The 17,663-nt window shown below is 55.6% G+C and overlaps 1 protein-coding gene across 1 annotated transcript in view; it reads left to right on the forward strand.

Annotated features, from left to right (window-relative positions):
• SDC3 (syndecan 3) overlaps positions 1–17,663 on the forward strand; it is a 38,502-nt gene that overhangs the window by 10,455 nt on the left and 10,384 nt on the right. The gene's annotated exons all lie outside the window — the stretch shown is intronic.

Raw genomic sequence — 17,663 nt, forward strand, 5'->3', positions numbered from 1 at the left:
GAGGGGCTTTTTTGAGAGCTGGTAGTTCATCCTTTCTGGAGGAGGGCGTGGCGAACCACTCCCGGATTGTTGCCTGGAGAATCCCCACGGACAGAGGAGCCTGGTGGGCTACAGTCCATGGGGTCGCAGAGCTGGACACACTGAGCAACTAAGCACAGCACAGTTCAACCTTTTTGTTTAACCTACAAGGAAGTTGAGGCTCAGAGAGGTACAATGACTTGCGTGAAGTAACACAGCAAGGCTGTGGCTGAGCTGGGACCAAGAACTATGTCCCCTGACTCCCAGGCAGGACCGTGTCTCTTCTCTTTACCTGTCTCTTTGTGCGAAGACTGCAGGCCCAGCTCCCACTGACCTCTCCCAGGAAGCCTTTCCTAACCTCTTCAAGAAACTGAAAGTGAAGTCGCTCAGTCGTGTCCGACTCTTTGTGACCCCATGGCCTGTAGCCTACCAGGCTTCTCCATCCATGGGATTTTCTAGGCAAGGGTACTGGAGTGGGTTGCCATTTCCTTCTCCAGGGGATCTTCCCGACCCAGGAATCGAACCTGGGTCTCCTGCACTGCAGGCAGAGGCTTTACCCTCTGAGCCGCAGGGAAGCCGCTATGCCAAACTGATTCTGTTCAGTGCTCTCAGGGTGCTTCTCTAGCCTCATCCTTTTGCCCCACACCCCGCTACCACCCAAGACTCCTGACTATTCCCTGAGTACAGAGTACAAGGTTATCTCTCTTGCCTTCCAGTCTACCCACACGCTCTTCACCCTCCATGGACTGTTATTCTCCAGCAAACTCCTACTCGTCTTCCAAAACCCAGCAAAGATGTCCCCTTCTCTGGGGATCATTTACCAACCTCTCCTCCTAGCTCCCAAGCACAGTGAGCCCTTCTTCAGCGCCTTCCCTCCTGCGTCCCAGGCACCGCTCTTCTACAAGCGATAGGATTCACTGCTGAGCTCTGTGACATCAGCTTTACAGTGTCTGGCTCCCCACAGGGTTCCAGCCTTACCTCTCTGGAGCCCTCACCTGGATACATGGTTGCAGCAGCGGCCCCTGCATTACATCATCTCGCTGGTCGGCCTCACACTTATTAGTTTGTTTCCTTTCCCTCAATTCAGACATTGCTGCTTTGTTTCCTCCTCTTCTGGAGCCTCCTCAGTCTGTTTTACTTCTGGCTCTCCCCTGCTGTCACACCGCCTCCTGTCTCCCCAGCGCCCTGCTCCTGTGGCCCCCAAGCCTGGAGAAGAGGCGAGTGGGGTCTGGCAGTGGGGAGCAGTGGGCACCTGCTGCCTCATTACCCAAGGCTCAGGCTTGGTTACGGGAGATCCTCCCCCTCTGTCCTCTGTCTCCCGGCCCCCACCATCTCCTGCCCACCGCCTCCTCTGTCTCTCCGTCGGTCCACTGTACACACCTCCCCTTCCCTCCATCCTTTTCTGTCTCCCTCCTCCTGCCCTGGTTCCCCCGAGGGCTCTGCCTCATTCCCTCCCTGGAGCCTCCCATCTCTCTGACTGCGACCCAGGGCGGGTAGGACCTGAAGGGGGACAGGAGTCTTTGGGGGCCGAGGGGTGTTTAGGGTCAGGGCTAGAGGGGCGACTCTACTCCTCACTCTCTGGGCCCAGGAACCCCACACCTCCACACGTTCCCTTCATCCTCCCCTCCAGAAGCATAGTTTCCCGGACAAAGGGCCACAGGAAGTGAGCCCCTGGTTGCACTGTTTGGATGAAGATGTGGTGCCTAAAGACGGAGCTTGGATGTTCAGGATCCCCAGCAGTGAGAGGCAGAACGTCTCCTCCAGGGAGCTGAGCCCCGGTTTGGCTGAATTCTGTTGTCCCGTGAGGCGGGGAGCTGGAACACTCGCTGGGGACAATCTCAGATCCAGTCTGTGTCTGGGGGGCTGCCTGCAAGGCTGTGGTTGTGCCCAAGGTGATCCTCTATCTGTGTGGAGCTAAGGCTGCATTTCTGTTTCGGTTCGGGGGAAGGGCTGGGTTTGTGGGTGCGCGTGGTGCTGGTGTCTGTGCTGGTACACGTGGGGCCCAGGGGTCCCCGTGGGTAGGAAGGCCGTTTGTGGCTGCTCCTTTGCCATCAGCTGTTTTGGTGGCTCTGATGTGAGGCTGGGGGAATCAGGAGCCCCCTTTCTCGGCTGTAAGGGGGCGTGCTTCCAACACCTGGGTGGCCATGGTATCAGCAGCTCCCAGGAGGACAGCAGACAGTGTCTCCCAGGAGCCACTCTGCCACCTCAGGGTGGGGGGATTGATGCACGGCTAAAAGCACGTGCCCATGCAGACCCATTCGTGTGTGTGTGAAAGAGCACACACCTGTCCTGCGCACACGTGTGGAGACACAGACCCCTGTATGTGGACACACAGGCACTCAGAGACAGGGATACACATTCCCCCGAGTGCACATGAGCCACTCACAGAGAGGCAGCCCTTGTGCTCACACGAGCACACCTAGGCCCACATCTCAGGCATCTCAGCCCACCTAAGAACCTGAAGGTGTGTGCGCACAAATGCAGCTGCACGCCTGCCCACAAATGCCCCTGCAAGTGCCACCTGCATGCCTCGTGCGCACACACACACACACACGTATATACATGGGTTGCTGGGCTTCTGAACTACCAGGAATATGTCCGTCCTTAATCCCAGCTCTTAATCCCAGAGTCCAGGGAGCCCAGGCCAAGGGGGCAGCTGGTCAGCCGGCCTCCTTAGAGGTGATTAAGGCATGGGCGGGGGCGGGTGCAGGGGACGCAGAGCTGTGTCTTCTGCCTGACCTCCAGGGATGCCACAGAGCTCAGAGCTTGGGTTCCATCTGAGACTTGGTTACATGGAATTTACCAACCCTGGGGTGCAGACCTGCTGGGGAGGCCAGCCAGGGGTGTGGCTGGTGTGTCTCCAGGGAGAGTGACAGCTGTGTCAGGCCAGGGGAGGCAGTCACTTTATTTAACCACCTGCCTGCTGGGGCCTCAGTGGGAAGCCTTCTGGGCATTCTGACCTCTGGGAACCCTGTTTCTGGCTGAAGTGCTCCTGGACCAAGCAGGAAAATGAGGCCCAACCGGGAGATGCTGAATCTGGGGTCCTGAGTGGAAAGGAAGGTGGCCACTGAGACAAGGGTGGGGTGGTGAGGGAGTGGGGGCCGAGCTGGGCCTCGAAGGTGTCTGTGCCTGGGGCATTCGAAGATACATGAGGACACGTTGGGCTGTCACAGTAGTGGGGGTTGCTGCTGGTGGCATTTACTGGGTGGGAGTCAGGGCTGCTACAGGGCCGGGAGAACCGTCCCACCCCGGCGTCCGCAGTGCTCCTGTTGAGAACCGCAGGCAGGTCAGGCAACCTGGGAGGGGTCAGCGTGGGCCGCAGCTCAGAGGTGAGACTATCCCCAGCGCGCTGCGGGAGGGAAGGCCATGCGTACTGCCCAGGGCGCCATAGCGGGGCACCGAGGTTGTGCAGGCGGAGTCCTCCTAGCCTGGCCTCCTTGCTTGGATGTGTCTGTGTGGGTCTATAAGGGGTGCCTGTGATAATGGTGGAAAAAGGGTGGTTCTGATTTCAGACTCTGATGGCCGCTCATCAGCTGGGTGACCTTGGGCAGCTGTGGGGTGGTTTTGAGAATGTGGGTTTCCTTGGCTCAGAGTCCAGCCAGCATGTTGTTGCACCCAGAGCTGGTGGCCAGTAGCGGTCATCGTGGGGGCAGTGGTCATGAGAGGCTTCTGTCACTGCAGAGGTGATGGCCACCTGGGGTCTGGGGAGCAAGCTGGTCCTGGGAACAGCTCTCTGTCGTGTGTCCATCTTGAGCCTGGCTTTTCCAGTCCAGTCCTTTCTCCCACAGGCTCTGTCTGTTCTAGCTCCAGGGCTGGACCTTTTGGACACGTTCATCTGGGCGTCCCTGGGCTCTTGCTCTGGTGTGGGGCTGCTTAAGGTGGAGCCCCTGCTGTGCGGAGGGGGACCAAGTTGGTATGACTGGGGCTCTGATGGCAGATGCCCAGAACAGGGCCTCTGAGCCTGCCTGCAGAGGGTCAGGTTGATGGGTCAGCTGAAGGAGTTTTTGGTCTGGGAGTCATGTTTAAGTGAGAGGAGGAGGACGTGTCTCCCCCTTGGACTGTGGGGCTCATGAGGGCTGGGCACTTAGGGTCCCTAAAACCCTGTGGGTGTTTGGACTTCATCTGAACTCAGGATGGGGGCAGAGCCTATGGCGGGGCCTGGGGATGGGCTGGCTGGACACCAGGATGCCCTGGACTGGTAGGAAACTGGTGAGGATGCTGGGGCGATGACAGGGGAACGCTGAGGTTTTCTCTGGTTCCCTCCTCCCACAGCTGAGACAGAGGGCTGGGGGGGGGTCCCCATGGGGCTCCTGGCTTCCCCCACCCTCCGGGTTTGTTGTGGCCCCCTGCCCTGGAGCCTGAGGGGCCCCCCTCCCCTCTCAGTGACCAGACGAGGAACAGGGATGGCGAGGTGGTGAACCGGAGGCTGGGAACTCAGGCGGCGCAGGCTTCGAACTTGGATTCAGCCTGGTTGGGGTTTGGGGGACGCCGAACACCTGTCAGAGGCCCAGCCCTTGGGACAGACGGGCCTCTGCGCAGCGAATAGGGGGTGGAAACCAGCCTGGGGCTCGGCGGCTGCCAGCTGGGCTGGGGGGAGGCGGGTTCCTGGGAGCTGTGTGCAGGCAGGGTGGGGCGGGGCGTGGGGGTGGGCCCCGCGACCTATCTGTCCTCGGTCCTGTCCACGGTCCTAGACAGACAGACAGGGGCGGGGCAGACGGACTTATCTTTAGACTCACCTGCATGTCACCGCTGGGACCCTCCGTCCTCCTAACCCCTTCCCTGGCAGGGACGTATCCTCAGGTCTCTTCCTGAGGGCAGCCAGGGGCCAGCCACATGCCCAGAGGGTCCAAGTGGAAACATCCCGGCACCGCCAAAGGCTGGAGCTGGGGACGCTGGGATCTAGCAACGCAGGTGGCAGCCAGCTTGAGTTTGGAGCCATCTGCCTTCTTGGGGTCACTCTTGGCTGAGCCTGCCCCTTCCAATGGCCCCACCTGACAAAGTAGCCTTTGACAAGCACGGGGGAGGCAGCTGCTATGCTGGGGCCCTGCCACTTGTGGTCTGCAGAATCAGCGTTTGCCCTTTGGAGGTTGAGGCTAGGGAGGCTAACCTGGGGCTTAGTTAGGGTTTACTAAACAAGGTAAGGAGGAGATGGCACCCCACTCCAGTACTCTTGCCTGGAAAATCCCATGGGTGGAGGAGCGTGGTAGGCTGCAGTCCATGGGGTCTCGAAGAGTCGGACACGACTGAGCGACTTCACTTTTACTTTTCACTTTCATGCATTGGAAAAGAAAATGGCAACCCACTCCAGTGTTCTTGCCTGGAGAATCCCAGGGACGGGGGAGCCTGGTGGGCTGCCGTCTATGGGGTCGCACAGAGTCGGACACGACTGAAGCGACTTAGCAGCAGCAGCAGCAAACACGGTAAGGAGGTGAGCCAGGATAAGGCTTACCTCCTCTGCCATCTGAGCATTTGAGTTGAGGCTCTGCTGTGTGACCCTGGGCAAGTATCTCACCCTCTCTGAATGGCCATCATACATTCATTCTTCTCTTTTAAACAACAGCTTTATTATGATTTAACTCATGTTCTGTACAATCCACCCATTTAAAACATATAATTAAAGGAGTTTTAGTATATATACAGTTTTCAACCACCCCCAATATTATTCATTTTTATTACCCGCTAAAAGAAGCCCTATACCTATTAACAGTCACTCCCTATTTCCCCCCAATCACCCAATCCTGAGCAGTTGCTAATCTGCTTTCTGTCTCTGTGGATTTGCCTATCCTGGACGTTTAATATTAGTGGAATCATATACCATGTGGTCTTTTGTGATAGGCTTCTTTCTCTCAGCATAATATTTTCAAGGTTCATCCATGTGATAGCATGTATCAAGCCCTCACTTCTTTTTAAATTGAATAATATGCCATTATATGGACACATCACTTTTTTTCTTCTGTCAGTTGACAGATATTTGGGTTATCTCTACATTTTAGCTGTTACAAATAATGCTGATATTTTTAAAATGTGTGGACATATGTTTTCACTTCCCTTGGATGTATTAACATATGCCCTTGGGGTCGAATTATTGGGCCATATGGTGGTAACTCTATGTTTAACCTTTTGAGGAACTGCCAGACAGTGTTCGAGGGTGACTGAACCGTTTTCCGTTGCCACCCGCGGTACATGAGGGTTCAAACTTCTCCACATCCTCACCACTACTTGTTATGTTCTGACTTTCTGATCACATTATCCTTGCATCATTCATGCCTCAGGTATTTATAGAACACCTGTATTTGACAAGTCAGGGTGCTCACTGCAAAATTGAGAAGAAAATTTATCCCTTGAGTTGTTTAGAAGATTTAACAGCACCATAGCTGTAAAAACCTCCATGCATTTAGTGACAGAACATGATTATCAAGGGGAGAAGCTGAGGGTGGTCAGGAATCACGGGGCCTCTGAGAGCAGATGAAAAGAGAAAGAAATCTTGGTGTTCTGACCGCAGACTCGGTGTCAGAACCTTTGCTTCAGTTCTCATGACCTCCGGGCTATCCTGTTGGCCCATCTGCAGATGGGAAAACTGAGGCTCCGGCCATGCACCTTGCCTCACGGTCAGCCAGCCGAGAGGTAGCTAGGCTTTAGCCTGAGAGTCTGTTTGGATCACTTCATTTATTCTTTCCAACCCTTTGAGATTGGTACTATCACTTTGCTTATTTTGTAGAAGAGAACGAGGCTCAGAGAGGTAGACTTTCTTGCCTAGGGCCAGTGCTGGGATTTGGATCCAGGCAGTCTAGCCTCAGAGCCCCTGCTTACTGTGAGGTGAGGTCCCACCTGTCTCCTAGGACCCAGGAGATGAGGGTAAGGGCTGGGGTGAACCTCACAGCATGTCATCTTGGGCTGACAGCGGGCCCTGGCGGCAAATGTGCCCTAGGCAGGCCTCCTCCTGTTTTTTCCTGACTCCTTGCTCTGTGCCTCAGTGTCTCGTCTAGGCAATGGTGTTGGGGGCCCCTGAGGTCCCCATGACTCATATGGAGCCTAGCTTTTTCTGACCCATGGAACCGCTCAGAAGCCAGGGGAATCATCCTGGGCTGGGGGTGGGGAGTTGCATCTCCACTGTGAGTGAGTTTGCGCTGGTTCTAAATACCCTGGCAAATGGAAGGGTGAGGGAGACCACAGCTAGACTCCTCGGGAGGCTGCACACTCCCGCATGGGCACATTTCACGTGTGTGGGTAGTGTGTGCCTAGCGTGTGCCTGGGTGGCTCTGAGGGGGATGGCAGAGCTGTGTGTCCCTGCACAGCTGGAGGCACTGGCAGGGTCTATCTGGTTTTCTGGAGTCCCAGAGGATCCGCAGGGCTGGCCAAGTCCCTGCGACCTCCACCTCTGGCTTCAGGTGGCCCCCAAGACAGGGCAGAAGCATCCTGTGCCCTGTGGGCTTGCGTTTCCTGAGGTCTCATTCTGTGGGGTGAGGACCAGACACACCACACTGGGGTCTCTCTCTGCTTTCCCAGCCCCACCCCCACTACCAGCTCCCCATCCCACCTGCCTTGCTCCCCTCAACTCCATCCTGACTTGGCCAGCTGAGTTCTCTGTCACTTCCAGCAGGTCGACTGGCTGGAGTCTATGGAGTAAGGAGGCCCATTCCGCCTGGTCCCGTCCGTAAGGGGCCTGCCACTTAGTGGGCGCTCAGTAAATGCTCCAGCCTTCCCAGCCCACGCCTGGTTGTGAAGGGACCAGAAGTGCAGGCTCCACTGGGAACCTACTCTCCTGCATGTTTTGCATATAATTTGCATATTCATTTTATGACAAACAGCTGGGATCAGTTCTGTCTCTCTTCCCTCCTCCCAGATGAGTTGGAGCCCTGGTTGGCTTTTGGAGGGATCGGAGAGAACTTTGTCCACCCATCTGGTTTTATGGATGAGGAGACGGAGGCCAGAGGAGAGGGCCCTGCCTATAGTAATTAGAAAAGTGGGTGAAGCGGGTCTGTAGGGGTGCGCCCATTCACAGTATTCAGTGAATGACTATTGATGGAGGCTGACTGTGTCCCAGTCACTGCCCCCAGGAGCTCTTCAAGGGGGAGCTAGGCATTAGACAAGGAGGTCAATAAACAAGCTAATTTCAGTCTGCGGTGGGCTATGAGGAGTAAGCCTGGTGTTGAGAGCGATCATGTGTGGGGAGGTTATGTGGGTGGAGCTGGGGTTCAGGGAGGGCCACGCTGAGGAGGGGAGCTTTGAGCAGAGACACTGGCTCATGCCCCAGCACTTACTAGTTGCCTGGTAACTGCTCGGTGTGTCACAGCTGGAGTCTTGGTACATTGGGTATCATCATCCCATTTTGTGGGAGGGCAGACTGAGGCCCAGTGAGGTGACGGAACCTGACCGGGGCTCTCTGGAAGTCAGGATGGGTTTTTGTCAGTCAGTCCAGGAGATGTCTCCCAGGGCTGAGTCTGTTGGCAGGGTCGGTTGCAGAGCCTGGAGACTCAAACCCAGGGGCACCTGCTGGTGAGTCGTGGGGTGGTGGGTGGGGCTGCTCACCTGAGCTGGGTCACCTGTCATGGGAACAGGACTTACCTTTCCATTTCCTCTCATTCCGAGTCTGTCTGTCCTTGTGCAGGGTGCTGGGCTGGATGTGGGGGGTGGTGTATAGACCCTGAAGCTTTCCTGCGCCGCCCCTGGTCCCCCTGACCTTGAGGAACTTCCTGATGAGGGGTGGAAGCCGGTGTGCAGGTCCAGCTAATCCAGGGTTCATATTTGGCCCCAGTTGCTGTGTGACTTTGGGCTAGTTGCTTCACTTCTCTGAACTTTGGTTTGCCCATCTGTGAAATGGGGCTCATAATCCCTACTGGTAAGATGTTCATGAAGAGAAATGAGGCCAGGTGCGTATATTAAGCGCATGCACCCTCTGTGGGAGCTATAACTGTTGCTCAGGGTCAGGGGGGAAAAAAAATCCCATTGTGTCCCTACTGGTGGCTTAACAGCCTCAGTCTCCTCATCTGTAGATGGAGGCAGTAGAATGTGCTTCCCAGGGTGGCCTAGTGGGTTCCATGAAGTCTGGTAGAAGGGGCCCGCTGGAGTGACGGGAGACGGTTGTGGCCCCTTGCCCCCGGAAATGACAATGCAGTGGAGGTAGATCCCCAAGGAGGGACTTCCCCCTTCAGAACAGGCGGGTGGTTGGCAGGAGGTGGCCTCGCAGGGGAGGCAGTATTTGAGCTGCCAGAGCTTGCTGAGCACGTCCCTGTCCTGTGGCTCGCAGGAATCTGAGTGTTTATAATAGTGCCTGGTACCCAGGAGGTGCTTCATGAAAAGTACTGCTTGTCCTGACTGGCTGGTCAAGTAGTTGCTGGCTGGGCAGAGCTGTGGAAGAGTGTTCCAGGAAGCAGGAATAGCACGTGCAAGGCCTGGAGGGAATCCACAAAGGATTCAGTGTGGGAGGAGCATGTGGGCTGGGCAGCTGGGGGCCTCAGTGGGTGGTCCTGCGCTCAGACACAAGCTTGGGGACAGGAATAATTGAGCAGGGTGAGTCAGGGTGGCTGAGAGGGTGACGCTAGAGGGCAGGTGGCTTGATGGATGGAGCGGTGACAGGGGCGTCCCAGCCCTGGGCTGAGGAGGAGGCTGCTCTTCCCAGGATTGCACTGTCACCCTCTGTCCAGGTGTAGGCGACAACAGTGAGGGCCTGGGCCTGGCAGGGTGGGAACTAGGCTGTTGCAAGAAGCTGGCGGGTGGCCTGTGGTCGAGATGTCTGATCGCTGTAAGCCAACCGTGGCTGCCAGCCGGTCAGTGCGGGGGGAGGGAACTGGGCCCTGCCAAGCCAGCCAGTCTGCAGTGAGACGCAGCTCTGTAGGCACTGGGCCACCAGCCTGCCAGCTCCCTCGGAGGCTTTTGTGTTCATTTCCTTTCTGCTGGTTCCTCTGTTTGCTCGTAACTCATGACCAGCCCCAACAGGGGTCTCGGCAGAATGACTGGGGTCGGGGGGGCAAGGAGTTTCAGAGAACCAGGGAACGGCAGACAGGGGAACTCAGAGCATGCTATTTCTAATAACAAAAGTACTCTGAGTTTATTGTAGAAAATTTGGAAAATACAAACAGATCCTGAGTGAGAAATGAAAAACCACTTGTAATCCCACCACCCAGAGAGAGCCCCCTGGGAACCTTTAGTAGAATTCAGTGTTTAGAAATACACTTTGGTATTGAGTTCATTACCAAATGAACTTTTGGTAATGTTCATTACCAGGATCAAGTTCTACGTATTTTTTCTTTAACCTATTTTTTAAACTTGATGATCATAGTACTGATAGCCAACATTTATTGAGTAATTCATTAATGTGTGGGCACCCTAAGTCTGTTACAGTGAACCCCACGAGGTGGTTATTATCTTTGTGTAGGAAAACCAGGCTGACAGAGTTAAGTACCTGTCCAAGGTCACTGAGGTATTGAGAGACAGAACTGTTTGTATGATCCTATCAACAGTCATGCCTCATTGCCTCCTGACAACCAGAGTGTACATTTCCCCATGTCCTTGCATATTCTTTGAAATGAGTTAAAAAAAAAAACCCTTTTGTTATGCATTTATGCCTTTTAACAACCTGATTAGACAGTGTGGATTTGTGAAAACACAGTTATTGAGAGCTGCATAATATTCCATGTCATGGTTGTGCCCTAAGTTCTTTAACTAGTCCCATGATGTTGGGAAAGTAGCTTAATTCCCCACTTTCTCTCTTATAAATAACACTGCCCTGGCTCTCTTTGACCCAAGGGCTGAATTCTTGGGCACCCAGAGTGTCCGAATCAGAAAGGCGGCTTAGAGCTCCAAGCCCTGGTTCATTTCCAAATGAGACTTGGAAATGCAGAGATGGGGTAGGGGGTTAGGGGGTCGGGGGTAGCTTGTCTGGGTCTGGGAGGCTGTGGGCACCTGAGCCAGGATGCTGCCAACTCTCTGGTCCAGTGTAGATGAGGAATATTGCCATCGTGGGGAGGGGGTTTTGGGGAGGATGGTTGGGAGTGCAGGGGTGGGTAGTGGAGAAGGGGATGGAGCTGATGGAGTGCGGCTCTGGGGGGGTGGGGAGACTCTGCTGTCAGAATGTCTCTCTGCAGAGCAGTTGGCTGAGAGGGGCCCTCTAGGCTACCCTTGCGGGAGATTTGGGGGCGAGTGTTTGGAATAAGGGAGGCGGGGAGATGTGTTGGGGACCGGGTGTGTGTCTGGGCTGTGCTGGTTGTTTGTAGAGGGGCCTTCTCAGCCCTTGTGCCCCCTTCTCCTCCCCCAGGCCCCTCTGCTCCCCGGGACTTGGGGTCCGTAGACCCTTCCCACCGACGCAGCCTCTGTGCCCCGCACCCCTCTGGCAGCCAGTAAATGTGGCGGCTTCTGGGTCTCCAGCCAGAGCAGCTGTGGACGGTGGCGGGGTGGAGGCCGAGGCGTCCCCCTTCCTGGGTCTGGACTCCCCATTGTGTTGCCACCTTGGCTGTCCTGCCGCCCAGAGCCTGGCCCCGGCCCACATTCCTGTGGTGACGCTCCGGGTCTCCGGGCTGGAGCTGGTGAGCGTGAGGGGCATTGAGTTCTCACAGGACTGAGGGCCTTTTGGGGACGGGGGTGGTGGTGGGGTGCTGGTGGGGATGGAGCCTCTGGGGATCTAGAGGGCTCTGCGGAGACCACCCTGCTTCCGGGAGCGGGTGTGAAGCCCCACTGTGTGTCACTGGACTGATCGCTTCACCTCTCTGAATGCTGCGTTGTCGTAGGCTAATTCCCCACCACCCTCTCTTATCCCCTTTCTGAGCCTCTGTGTCCGCCTCTGTAAGAAGGGAGAGTGAACTTAGTGATCACTCAGGCCTGAAGGTGGGGTCGGGGTTGTGGGATGTACCGCAGTAATAGTAACAAATGGTTAAGTGCCAGCTGTGTGCTGAGCAACAAGAGTGCTTTTGGTGCATTATGTTACTTGATTCTCAGAACAGCTCCATGAAAAATATATTATTATTTAACCAAACAGAGGCTCAGAGAGGTTGAGTAACTTGCCCAGGGTCACCCAGCAAGTAAGCAGAGCTGGGCTTGAACCCAAGTTCAAGAACCCAAAGTTGGGCCCCCAACCATTGCTCACATGCCCTCTAGTCACAGGAGAGGGCAGCCCAAGTCTGGCTAATGTGGGGAAGGAAGCGCGGGCAGAATTAATTACACTTGATTTTATTCTTAGTTTCTGCAGCATGATTAGCACTGCGCAGGGTGCTGGGCTCCTGGCCCCCTGCCAGCTGACCTAATTTGTGTGTCTGTTTCTGTAACTCGCCCTTCCTCCCCGCTCCCCCAGCATCTCCTTTTCTCTCTCTCTGTGCGCTCCCCTGCTGTGTGGCTTTGGCAAGCCCACTTGGGCTCTCTGGGCATGAATAGTGGCTTCTGCAGCCTGGGTGTAACTGTCTTGATTCTACTCCCTTCAGGAGTTCAGTGAGGCTTACATGAGATAAAATCTTCAGAATTCATAATGGAAATATTAACATCCACCTAGCAATAATCCCAGCTACATTTCTTTATTCAGCTCCCAGTGTTGGGTCCTGTCCTTAAGCCTATTACATGCATGATCTTCTTTGATCCTCACAGCACCCCTGCGAGTCACATACTGCAGTTGTCATCCCCATTTTACAGATGAAAAAACTGAGGTGCCAAGAGATTCATTGGCTTGCCTGATGTTCGATGGGTAGTGAGGGGAGGAGCTGATTCATTCTGGTTTAACCTCTGTGTTATCCTGTTTCTCTGGGCAGGCTCGTGATGAGGTGGGGGGGCAGGTGGGGGGTTGCTGGGCATGAGAGATTCTAGACTTCTGGTCTCCAAGGAAGGCTTGGAAGGAGGCTGGGGACTGGAGGAAGGAGATGCCTTGCTTTTCTGCCTGAACACGTCCCCTCCTCCCAACCCCACTAGAGAGGGACGGTGGTGGAAGTTACCCACCCCAGTGGCTCTAAAACCCTATGGAGAGGATCAGGTAGGGGTGGAGAGAGCCAGTGGCTGGCAGCTCACGTCACTGCTGGTCCCATCGGGGCAGGGAGCCTGAGTTACTTCTGTGGGTCAAGGCTGTAGGTCAGCATAAAGTAAGATGGTGACAAGGGGGATGTGAGGAAAAATGGCAGGGGGTATGTCCATTGGGAAAGGTGCCACGTCTCACCTGGCGTGTGTGTGCTTGTATGTACCCTGGAGGGAAAGTGTGCATGGTGTGTGCATGGTGCACGTGTGTGGAGGGGAGTGGAGGCAGGTGTCAGGGGCCTGTAGCTGGTTGTCTGAGTGGGGGCACGTATGTGTGGTGCCGTGGGTGCTTTTTCATGGACGCATGGGTGGAGCTTGTGGGCAGTGGGTATTTGGGAGCATTTGGGTGTTTGCCATGTGCCAGCGTGTGTATGGTGTGGGTGGGTGGTAGTTCTGAGCTGAGGTTGTTCAAGGGCTGTGGGTCACAGGTTTAGGAACTCTAGATGAGCGGCAGATTGGGGGCGACCTGGAAGGTTTGGAGGAAGGACCCAGAGGCTGAGGACCCACGGTCATGTCTCAGTTCTAGACCCCAGGCTCAGTGCCTGCCTCTGCGAAGTGGGTATAATGAAGTCATGGGAGGCTCAGTACCTACATCTGTGAAGTGGGTATAATGAAGTCGTGGGAGGCGGTGCTCGTTGAAGCCAGTGACACAGGTTGGAGTGCTTCCAGCACCTGACCTTGGATGGGGCCTCCACAAGGGTAGGCACTGGTCTCTAGAGCCCCCTGAGGACCCTCAGTAGCTCCCCCAGCTAGCTTGGAGTTTCCTCCGCTGCTGGGAGAGCCTCTGGGTGGGTGTCTTGGCCTGGACAGGTGGTGGCAGGAAGCAGAAGATGCAGGGGCTTCCGCAGTGAGCTGTTTGTGTGTGGGGAGTGCAAGCGTGAAGAAAGGTTGTTTACAAGTTGTGAGGTTTGGTCAGAGTCCAAGGGGTCACTGGCATGGGGAATATGAATAGCAATGCTTGGTTGTGGGGAGGGTCTGTGTGCGCCACCCGTGTGGTTGTGGATCTTGTCGAGCTTGTGTGGAGTGTGTATTAGGTGAGGAGAGGGGGGCAACTATGTGTCTGTGTGTGTGCAGCTGGGGGGCAGCAAAAGGGTGAGCCTGTGGTGGAATGTGCTAGGCTGTTGTCTGTGAGTTGTGGGTACACAGGTTGGGGTTGGTAAGTGTGGATCACGACTGTGTGTGCGCGTCTGTGCTGGGTGGGTGGGTGGGTGGGTGTGTATGCATGCACGCATACAGGCACCCTTGTTTGGGATATGTTTATCAGGCATGGGAGGGTGTGTGGTTTACCTGGAAGGGACACAGTGAGGGTTGGGGGAGGCTGGCATTTGACTTGGGTGCTCTTTTAAGGGAATTGGTACAGATTATTATGCTAATTATGCATGGAATTATGCAAATAGGTCATTTGGGGGTCAAAGGCTGTTTGTCATCACCCCCTCTGGTACTTGTGACTTCAGGCTTTCCCTGCTATCTCCCGGGTTCTGTTCCCCAACCCCCCTCCTCTCTGCAGCCCTGGTAGCTTCAGCACCCCTATAGCGTTCCTGGGAGGGCCCTGTGAGCACTAGTCCCCCAGGGAGGGGTACAGCTGGCACACTTAGGCGTGGGGGGTGTGCAGGCAAGATGGAATCCTGCACCCCACCCCACAGGTCTCAGGTGTCCCAGGGTTAAGTTTCTCGGGGTGAACTCAGGGGTGCCTGGTTGTTGGCCATCACCCCCTCTACTCCATCCGGGGGCTGCTCATTTTTTGGAAAGAATGTTTTCTTGGATGCAGGTTTGGAAAATCACTGAGGTGGCCCCTTCCCCAGCTTTGTGTCTGATGAGCGTGAGGCTAAATTAAGATGTGAGAGAATTCTCTCCCTCCGCCTCCCACTCTTGCCTTCTCTCTCTTTCTCTTGCACACCCAGCCCTCCCTCCACTCCCTCCTCCCTGTCACCCCCGCCCCTGCCCCTCTGACCCCTGGCTTCCCTCTGTCCTTGCATCTCTGTCCCCATCCGGTGCCTCGCCCTCCCCCTCCCTGTCATTCTCTCTGTTCTTCTAGGATCTCTCCCTCTCCTGCTCCCCCCACCTCCCGCCCTCCTCCCCCCCCCACATCTCTGTGGGGAGCTGGAGCTCCTGGTCCTTAGCATGGAGGAAATGGTCGTCATGGTAACGGTTGTCATGTCGATGGCTACTGAGCTAGGGATGAATAGTATCTAGGTGAGAGCTACCTGAGTGGAGGCCGACGGGTTCCCAGGAGGCTCCATACTTGTTTCTGAGCCTCAGAGCTGCACCGCGCGTGCCCCCTTTTAGTGTCTGCACCCCCTCCATGTATGTGCCTGTTTGCACCCAAAGGCATGCCAACACACAGTGCCTTTCTCTGGCTGCCTCCCTCTGGCTCCCTCCCTCTGGCTGCCTTTAGGTGAGTGTGTCAGGGTGTGTCTGGGTATGTCATTTCAAGGCTCTGTGTGGCGTTGCAGGGGTGGGGGGTTTGAATTTGTGCAAGCCTCTCTGGGAGCAGGTTGTTAGGGGCGGCTGTGTGGTGCTGGTCACTGTGGAATCATGAAGACTCCCTATTTTGGCCCCCCACCTTTACCCCAGTTTGGGGGTCCCCTGAGACCACAGACTTCTTGGGCCCTTTCCTCCCAGGTAAATGGCTTTCAACTTCCCTGAGTTGCTTGGAAGGACGTAGAGACAGTGAAGATGCTCTGGGGGAGAGACAGTCTGGGCCCCACCCCTGCTCGGGCCCCATCATGCTGCGCGTCTCTGGCTTTAGGCTGCTGGCCTAAGAATGGAGCAGAAAACCTCCAAGGGACCCCAGCTAAGCTGGGGTCAGAGAGGCTGGTGGGAGGGGACCACCTAGCACCTACCCTTTGGGTCCTGGGGATTTATACCTCTGGTAAGTGGGAGCAGAGATGGCAACTGGGGAAGGTTGGATGGTAGCTGCTCTGAGCTCCTGAAATGTCTAAAACGGGGGAAGACCCAGCAATTAGTCACAGAGCAATTACTCTAATTGTTCCACTCCATGACTCACTGGTAGCAAGTAAATACTGATTAATTCATTACTTTGAGACTGTGTGTGTGTGTGTGTGTGTGTGTGTGTGTGTGTTGGGGGGAGGGTGACGGGTATGCTGGGGGGAATCTCCTGGCTCCCCGCCCTGGCCTCCTGCCCTGCCTGGCCTGGGTAGGGCTTTAGAGCAGGTGGTCGAGGCTCGGGGCCCAGAAGCCAGGATCGGGATCCTCTCTCTAGCTCCATAGGAACTCCAGGAGGGGGCTGTCAGGGGCAGAGGTGTGAGAGGCTGAGCACAGGTCGTAATGCTGAGCTAGCCCCTCTCCTGCTAACATACCTTCCATGGCTCCCCATGTCAGTCAAACAGTAGGGGTATTCAGACTCCATGTCAGACCTTCTAAACTGCTGAGTACTGTTTTTACAACATTCTGACGTGCAGTCAGAATAAAACCTGACCAGTTTCCAAGGGAAAAGTTGCCAGCTGAACCCTGAGAGCCTGTGATGGGGCTTCCCCAAACTGAACTCTGGCCTGTCCTGCACCCACCCACCCCCTATCCCCACTACCCAGGAACTGCATCCTCCAACACTAAGCCCATTCCTTCCCAGATACTTGCTGATACCCACTGTGTGTCTGACATGGTCCTGCTCCATCAAGGTATAGTTTACTGGGGGTGGGCACAGTCACAGAAGAAGTATATACCCATGCCTGCCCAGCTCACAAGTGGTGAGAGAGGTGAATTCAGAAGCACCGGATGGATGCTCTGAAAGCTCAAAGTAGGAGGGCTTCTCGGAAGAAGGGATGGGGAGTGAGAGTTAGCTGGTGGGAAGTTGGAGGATGAGAGGATGGGAGGGAAGAGTGTTCCAGGTGGAGGGAAGAGCATGAGTTAAGGAGGCAGAAGACACCAGGCAGGCGTGTTCCAGGAGCAGACCGGGACCGGGTGCCTGGACTGCAGTGACTGCAGGGGTTCTGAGGGACCCTGGATGAGGCCCCCAGACCCAGCCCTGGTGGCACCGGCTCTACTTCCTCACCTTGGAGCCTTTGCCTATTCTGGTCCCCCTGCTTGAGATGCCTTGCTCTATTTCTTCTTTTTTCCTGTCTAGTTCAATTGTTTAAGACCCAGGTGCTAATAGCCCTCTAGAGCTGAGCACCAGCTCATCTTTCTCTGAAAGCTCTCTGGACGCAGGGACTGTGGCCGGGCTCAGTCTGGATCCAGGTTTGCGCTCCTGTCTTTGATGTCCTTAGTGCTGGCTCTCAGGCTGGGGTTGCAATGGGGCGGGGTGGGGGGATGGTCTGGGTCCAGGAGCCACAGCGCCCCACCTTCCCAGGTTCTGATTCTGGGAAGAGTCTTGGACCTGGAGGGCTGGACTCCCCTCACCCCGCCAGACCCTCAGGAGACCCTTGTTGGCAGACAGAAGTGGCATCCATGCCCTGAGCTGACTCTGGGCAATGAAATACTTTGGAGGGAGGTTTAGACGGGGGGAGTTGACTTTGTTTTGGGGAAGACCAGAGCCAGGAACTCCACTCCCTTCTCTCCCTCCCCCATTACCCAAGTTTCTTCCCTCCCAGAGCCCCAGCCCTCCCCAATACCTCTGTCTGTCTGATGGGACGAATGGACCTGCCTTTGGGATTTTGAGGTGCGAGGCACTGCATCCCTAGCAGAGTCTGGATCTCGTC

Source organism: Capricornis sumatraensis, chromosome 3 (assembly GCF_032405125.1).
Source record: "Capricornis sumatraensis isolate serow.1 chromosome 3, serow.2, whole genome shotgun sequence".
In the NCBI taxonomy this organism is placed as follows: Eukaryota; Metazoa; Chordata; class Mammalia; order Artiodactyla; family Bovidae; genus Capricornis; species Capricornis sumatraensis.